Below are 6,717 nucleotides of genomic sequence, written 5' to 3'. Positions count from 1 at the left end.
CACCATCCTTTACCCCTGGGGTGGGATGTCGGTCTGGGTGATGGAGACTGAGACAGGCCCCTGAACAATAAGCGTTAAGAGACTCCAAGTTTCCAGATGGAAAACCCTCTTGGAAGTCTTTTCCTTAGAAGTGTTCACGCCTCACCTGCAGCCCATTTGGTTTTCAGCCTTGATTCCCCTTGGCCTCCCAATAAGAAGGACCTCATTTCTTGTGGCCTCTCATGCGGGTCAACATGACCCATGGGGACTCCTCCCCCCTTCCCCCAAATCGTCTGTATGGGGCCTAATTCACTTTGGGGTCTAGAAACATCCATGCATCTCCTCTGCCCTCTTGGCCTGTGTGTCCTAACAGAGGAAGGACCCACGATCCTGCTTTGGTCTGATTGCCTCTAGAGCTACAGGGGAACTAACGTCCTAAAGTCACAGGACAGAGGTTCAGCCCATAGCCTCACCCACAGGAAAGGAGCAAGGGCGGGACCAGCATTCCAACTCCCAAGCTCCTGACCAGATGGTGAACTCCACCCCCGCCCAGTGCCCAGCGGGAGCTTTCACATAGTAGGTGCTTCTAGATGCATGTTGAAGCAATGGTAGTCACCCCTTACTTAGCCTTAGAAACGTCTCATCATCTGATGTTCAGAAACCTGACTTGGTTCTAAGACCTCCTGGAATTTCTTGGAGATGAAAATATTTGGGGAATTCCCGGAGATTGGGAAGACTGGGTGCAAGGGTGAAAAATGTCCTTCATAATACATGGGGTGCATCAGTGGCCCTGGGGCCTCTCTGCAGGAGGGGAGAGCCCTGGTAAAATCAGTCCTAGGCTTTCTGTTGACTCCTGGTCAATATTTCCATATCCTGCCTCCGCCTCAGGAGAGGGGGGCCTGGTGGGGCTGGACCCACCAAGACGGCCCACAGTGGGGCAACTCTGGGACTGAAGCGCTCTGAGCTCAGGGCAGTGGGGGGAGGGGTTGGGTGCTTTTCTCCAGATGTGTGGCAGTTACATGTGTGTTGTGTGGGTCCAGCTGTGTTTCCATCCCTGGCTAATAAAGCTACAGAAACCCAAATGGTTTGAGTCTAATTTGGGCCCTTCTTTGGGCTTAGAACGCCACCACAAGAACAGAGAAGTTTTTCTGCGGCTGAAGTATTTGCTTGCCTGGCCCCCAAGAAGATGAGGCTGAGAAGCCCAAATTTTGGTAAGACTGCGAGGTTGCTCCATCTTGGCCACAGGATGAGTTAAGGCCACCATGGACAGCTGCAATGATACGGATGCAGAAATGCAAGCCCAGGGGTCAAATGGCAGGCAGCCAGGACCAAGCGAGCATGGCGAGGTGAGGGTCTGGGCTGTGGGCAGAAGGTTGCATCGTGAGTGTGGCAGTGAGGGAAGCCAGTGTACGTGGAGCATGGAGACGCCTGCCATGTGCCCCCAGCGACATCCTCCTTCCTGCCCATGGGGAGGCCATGAGCTCCCCATAAAGGCCCCGGGCTCTGGGCTTGCTCTAGAGCTCCAGGAAATCGCTCTCTTTGCTTGTCCCTTCCAAGCCCTGTATTCTCTCTGGAGACGCAAAACCCATAGAAACTCCAGCTGGTCCTAGGGCTGGGTTACTTCTGGGGGGTCAGAGAAGATACCACAGCCTCCCCAGCTTCCCGTCCCGGCCAAGGTTTACTTAGAATCTCTGGAACGGATCCCCAATGCCCCTCATGTGACCAGATTTTGACAGAATAAGCTCACCTCCAAGGGAAGCTGAGATAAATGAGGTTGCTGAGGAAACCATATTTTTTGAAAGGGTTTGGGTTGGGGTACATAGAAGGCAAGAAGGCAAGCGCCTCTAGAAGGCAAGGGCCTCAAACTGGAAGAACTGGGATGAGTTTCCAAGCAGGCTTTTCTCACCCCCGGATGCTCTCAGATTGCCCAGCGGCCTCTGGGTGGACCCACAGCAGAAAGTCCTGGAAACTTCTCACACCTCAGGTTTGCCTCCCGTGGTCCAGGCTGATGTGGGTGAGACAAATGGGCAGCCCAGGAACCTAACCCCAAAGCAGAGGAAGCAAAATGAGCCCTCATCTGGGCCACTGAAGACCACGTTCACCTGTCCACACTGCAGAGGCCGTGGCCAGTGTCTTTTTTGCCCTCTACTGCTGTAACAAATGACCACAAACTCAGTGGCTTCAAACAATGCAAATGTATTATCTTATAGTTCTGGGGGGTCAGAAGTCTGAAAGGCTGTGTTTCTTCTGGCAGCTCTAGAAGACAATCTGTTCTCTTATATTTTCCAGCTTCTAGAGGCCACCTGCATTCCTTGGCTTGTAGCGCCTCCTTCCCTCTCCAAAGCCAGCAGTGTAGTATCTTCAAATATTTCTCCGGCTCTTCTGGCCCCCTCTTCCACTTCTTAGGACCGTTGTGATTACATTGGGCCCACCTGGATAAGCCAGGATCCCCCACCACCTCTGGGTCAGCTGATTCACAACTTTAATTCCATCTACAAACTTGATTCCCCTTTGCCATGTAAGGGAACATAGTCATAGGTTCTGGGGGTTAGGATGTGGACAATCTGGGGGGGGCATTATTCTGTCCAACTAATCCCAGACTGGGCTTTCTGGCCTCCATGATCTGGACCACACCAGCCACCTCTAAACTCCAGCTTGGCCTCTTGACAAGTGTCACGGAGTCAGTAGGAGAAATATGCCATCAATGAACTCTCCCTCCAGGGCTGGCACTCAGTCTTGGACCCTTGATGACACTGGGCTGAGACCTGGGACCCCATGGGTGCAGGCTGGGTGGCTCCTAAAAGCACCGGGGGGCTGTCTCATCAAGCCTGGGAGCAAGGGTCCCCTCCATTGGCCACTGTCTTCTCAGAAGGCTGCCTGTGTTGCACTATTTGGTCCCTTCCAGGGCCTGGTTCTCAGGCCTGGAAACCCCCAGGGAGACCAGGATGAGGGCTGAGATTTTTTGGAGCGACTCCTTTCCCACCCCCGTCCCCCACCCCTTACTATGTTTCCTTCAACAGAGAGGTTAGCCTCGACCCTGGGAAGGTCAGGGATGGAGGTCCTAAGAGAGCCTGAAGCCTGCTAGACTGGGCTGTTGTTACACCCCAGCAAAAGTTTGTTCAACACCCTCTGTTAATTCCTCACTCATTCAAAAAACTATTCGGTAGATATTCATCTACTGTTTGCCAGGCAAAAATCGCTAACCTCAGGAGTTTACATCTAGGGAGGCAGCAAGAAAAGAAACACAAACAACTAAGTGCCATTAAGTAGAGGAAGTGAGGGCCAGGGAATAAAGGGGATAGGGACTTGCTTCAGCAGGATAACTGTCACCTCTCAACGGAGCTGACATTTGAGCTGAGACCGGAGGATGTCACCGCTGCGGGTGAGCAGGGGAGCAAGCTTCTGGGCGCTGGGAACTGCTGTGCAAAGGCCTGGAAGTAGGGGAGCACAGACAGCATAGGCAGGACCAAAATCCCTGGGCGGGGTGTGGGTGGGGAGGGAGTAGATGAGGAGGAGGCCTGTTTTCCTGTAGCCCTACTACGCCCATCTTGAAGCATGTTGTCCCTCTCCGCTCGCCCTCTCCAGGGTCTGACTCAGGGGTGGGCAGGAGAGGGTAGAGCATGCCCAGGCACTCTGCCCGCCCAACAGAGTTCCTGGACAGAGCAATATGGCACAGTGAAAAGGCCACGTGCCTCTGAGTCAGATGACCCGACGCTGAACTGACACTTCTCAGCTGTGCACTTAACCTCTCTGAGTCTCAGTTTTCTCCTCTGTAAAATGGGCATGATAATTGTGCCTGCCTCATAGAGCTTGAGTGGGGTTTAAGTGAGGTGCCTAGTAGCACAGTGCCTGGCACATAGTAAGTGTTTGATAAAAGATAACTGTGAAACTGAGGCACAGAGAAATGAAGGAAACTGCCCGGGTCACAGAGCTATGAAGTGGGGGAGACAGGTCTGAGCCTGGACAGGTGACCTCCATAGCCTGGGTTCTCAACCAGCCACTCCAGCGGTTCTCAAATTAGAATCACCTGGAAGGCTCTTAAAAACTAGCAAGAAAGAAAAGGGAATCCCCTGGCTATCCAGTGGTTAGGGCTCGGCGCTTTCACTGCCGAGGGCCCGGAGTTCAATCCCTACCCGGGGAACTAAGATCCCACAAACGTGGCCAAAAAACAAAACAAAACAAAACAAAAACCCCACCTCAAAAAAAATGAAAACCTAGCAGAGTCCTCCTCCCCCTTGGAGATGCTGTCTGGATGTTGGGATACTGTAAAAAGCTGCCCGGTGATTGTGCCTTGTGGCCAGCGTGGAGTGTCAGCGACCCCTGCCATATTGTCCTCCTAAGCATCTCTGCCCCGCCCCTGCCCTGGTACCCCTCCCCCAGTCTGGAATCAGCAGTTTCAGGGGGTCGTGGTTCCCCTTTTGTGGCAGCCACTCAGGCTGCGGTGGCACCTTCAACGACCAGACAGTTCCTGCTACAGTCAAATTTTCTTGCTGGGCCAGAGGTTCTTAAACAGAGTGCACACAAGATTTCCTGGAAGAGTCATTAAAAATACAGATTCCTGGGCCCCCAACCCCTCCAGCCAGGCCTCCCAAGGCCAAATCCCTGGGCCTGGGCAACTGTATATTGTAAAGCTTCCCAGATGGTTCTGATGCACACTTGGATTGAAACCCCAACTCTTTCCTATTCATCGTGGCAAAAACTCCTGGATGCAAAGTGAACGTTTGTCAAGAGGATGTCTTTGAACACATTCTGGTATATTTCACACCTTGGACTGTTACACTGTCATTTAACAAGAAGGAGTAGCAAGTATCCCAATTGACTTGGAGAAATTTCCACAAAGTATTGAGTAAGAAAGACAAGACACAAGATAGTTTGTGCATTTTGATGTCAGCGTGGTCACTGTGACCTCAGAGCCACGCCGCCCCCCCACCCTGCCCCCGTGTGTGTATGTGTGTGTATGTCGATTGATGATTATATGATCATGGAAAAAAATATGGACCGGTCCACCCCAGATGTTAGCATGGGTGTGGCAGGGGGCAGGAAGAAGCCAAGCAGACAGGCAATGGCTTTAAAAAAAGCTTAAAAGAAGAGTGCGTTTTGGCCACACATGTGATGTACTTATTTTAATTACATTGGTGTGTATATGTATAAAAGCTTTTTATAAAAAAATTAAAATGAGCTGTGTTTTGGGCCAAAGACCGCGGCAACACTTGGAAATCAAAGTCCAGGTCGAAGTCCTGGAGAGAGTATAAAGGACAAGATACGGTACAGACCACAGGGAGCCCTTTCCTCCATGGAGCCCACAGTGACCCAGCACCAAGTGATACTTGGATCAGGAAGTAAAGAAATGGGACATGGGGTTGGGAGCCGCAGGGGATCTACCTTCAACAAGAGGTCAGGGAGGCCTTTGGAGGAGGTGGCATCTCGACTGGGTTGGAAGGATGGGAAGGAGCCAGGTGGAGACAGGAGACGATGCCAAAGCCCTGAGTGGGGACTGGCCTGACATGTTCTAAAATCTGGCCAAAGGCCTCCAGCGGGGAGCGTAGGGAACGAGGAGAGTGATGTGAGTGATGGTAGAAGAGAAGGCAGGTCCCCGTCTCTGGGGTCTGGCAGGCCACAGCGATGAGCTTGGCTGTCACTCCGAAGCAGTGGGGACCCCTCTAAGCAGGGTGTGATGTGATTTGGTCTACGTTTTTTTAAAGATTGCTCTAGATGTGGAACAGCTTAGCGTGAGATTTGGGGGTAAGGAATGGGATGGGAGCAGAGACACAGGTCAGAGGGCTGCACGTCAGTTCAGCCAGAGAAGCGACCGCGTTCAACTCTCCATTTGGGTGAAAACAGGAAGCAGCAGGTTGCTGACGGACAGACGGACAGGAGGTGAGAATGGGGAGAGGCGGGATCAGCTGCCAGGTTTCCAGACTTATTACTTCTTGATTTTTTATGAAGTAGATAAGGGTACAAAAAAGTTTTTATGATATTTCTGAATGATTTAAACGATAATCAGGAAGCGAAAAGGCTGTGTACTCAGCGCTGATTTCCTTAAGAAAGAGAACATTCCAAACCCCTCCGCAGTCCTGTGGAGGGGTTTGGAATGTCCTTCCCACCCCTCTCCCACACCCAGGGGTCTCACTAATCTGAATTTTGTGTTTATCATGACTTTGCTTCTCTTTATAATTTTACCACCTATCTCAGTATCTCTGAACGACCTACTCTTGCATTTTGCCTGTTTTTAGAATTCATATGCATAGAACAGTATTTGTTGTGTTATTCTGTGACTTGCTTTTTTCACTCACCACTGTGTTGGCGAGATTCTTTCATGTTGCTGGTCACCGTAATCCATTCCTTTTCAGTGTTGTGTAGTATTCCACGTTGTGAATGAGATTTATTTATACCTCTTTCTGTCAAAGTGTCTCGGGTTCTTCCTACACTTGCTATAACCGTGCGGCTCTCACCATTCTTGGAGATGTTTCCTGGTGTACACATTCATGAGTCTCTCTAGAATACATTCCTAGAAGGTGTTTAGCTTTATTCACTGGGAGAATGGTGATGCTGTGGAGAAAAAAGGGGTAGGAGCAGTTTGGGAGGAAGCGAGCATTCAGGGGGGCCAGCTGCTCTAACAACTAGACTAACAGTGTGTAATGGCTCAGACGCCGCATGTGTTTATTTCCTGCTCAGGCCAACAGTCTAAGGTGGCTCAGGTCTGAATGGTAAGTATGAATGTTGGGGTAGAGGGGGGGG

This window comes from Kogia breviceps, chromosome 1 (genome assembly GCF_026419965.1).
Source record: "Kogia breviceps isolate mKogBre1 chromosome 1, mKogBre1 haplotype 1, whole genome shotgun sequence".
Lineage (NCBI taxonomy): Eukaryota > Metazoa > Chordata > Mammalia > Artiodactyla > Physeteridae > Kogia > Kogia breviceps.
Note: the sequence above shows the minus strand (reverse complement) of the source record.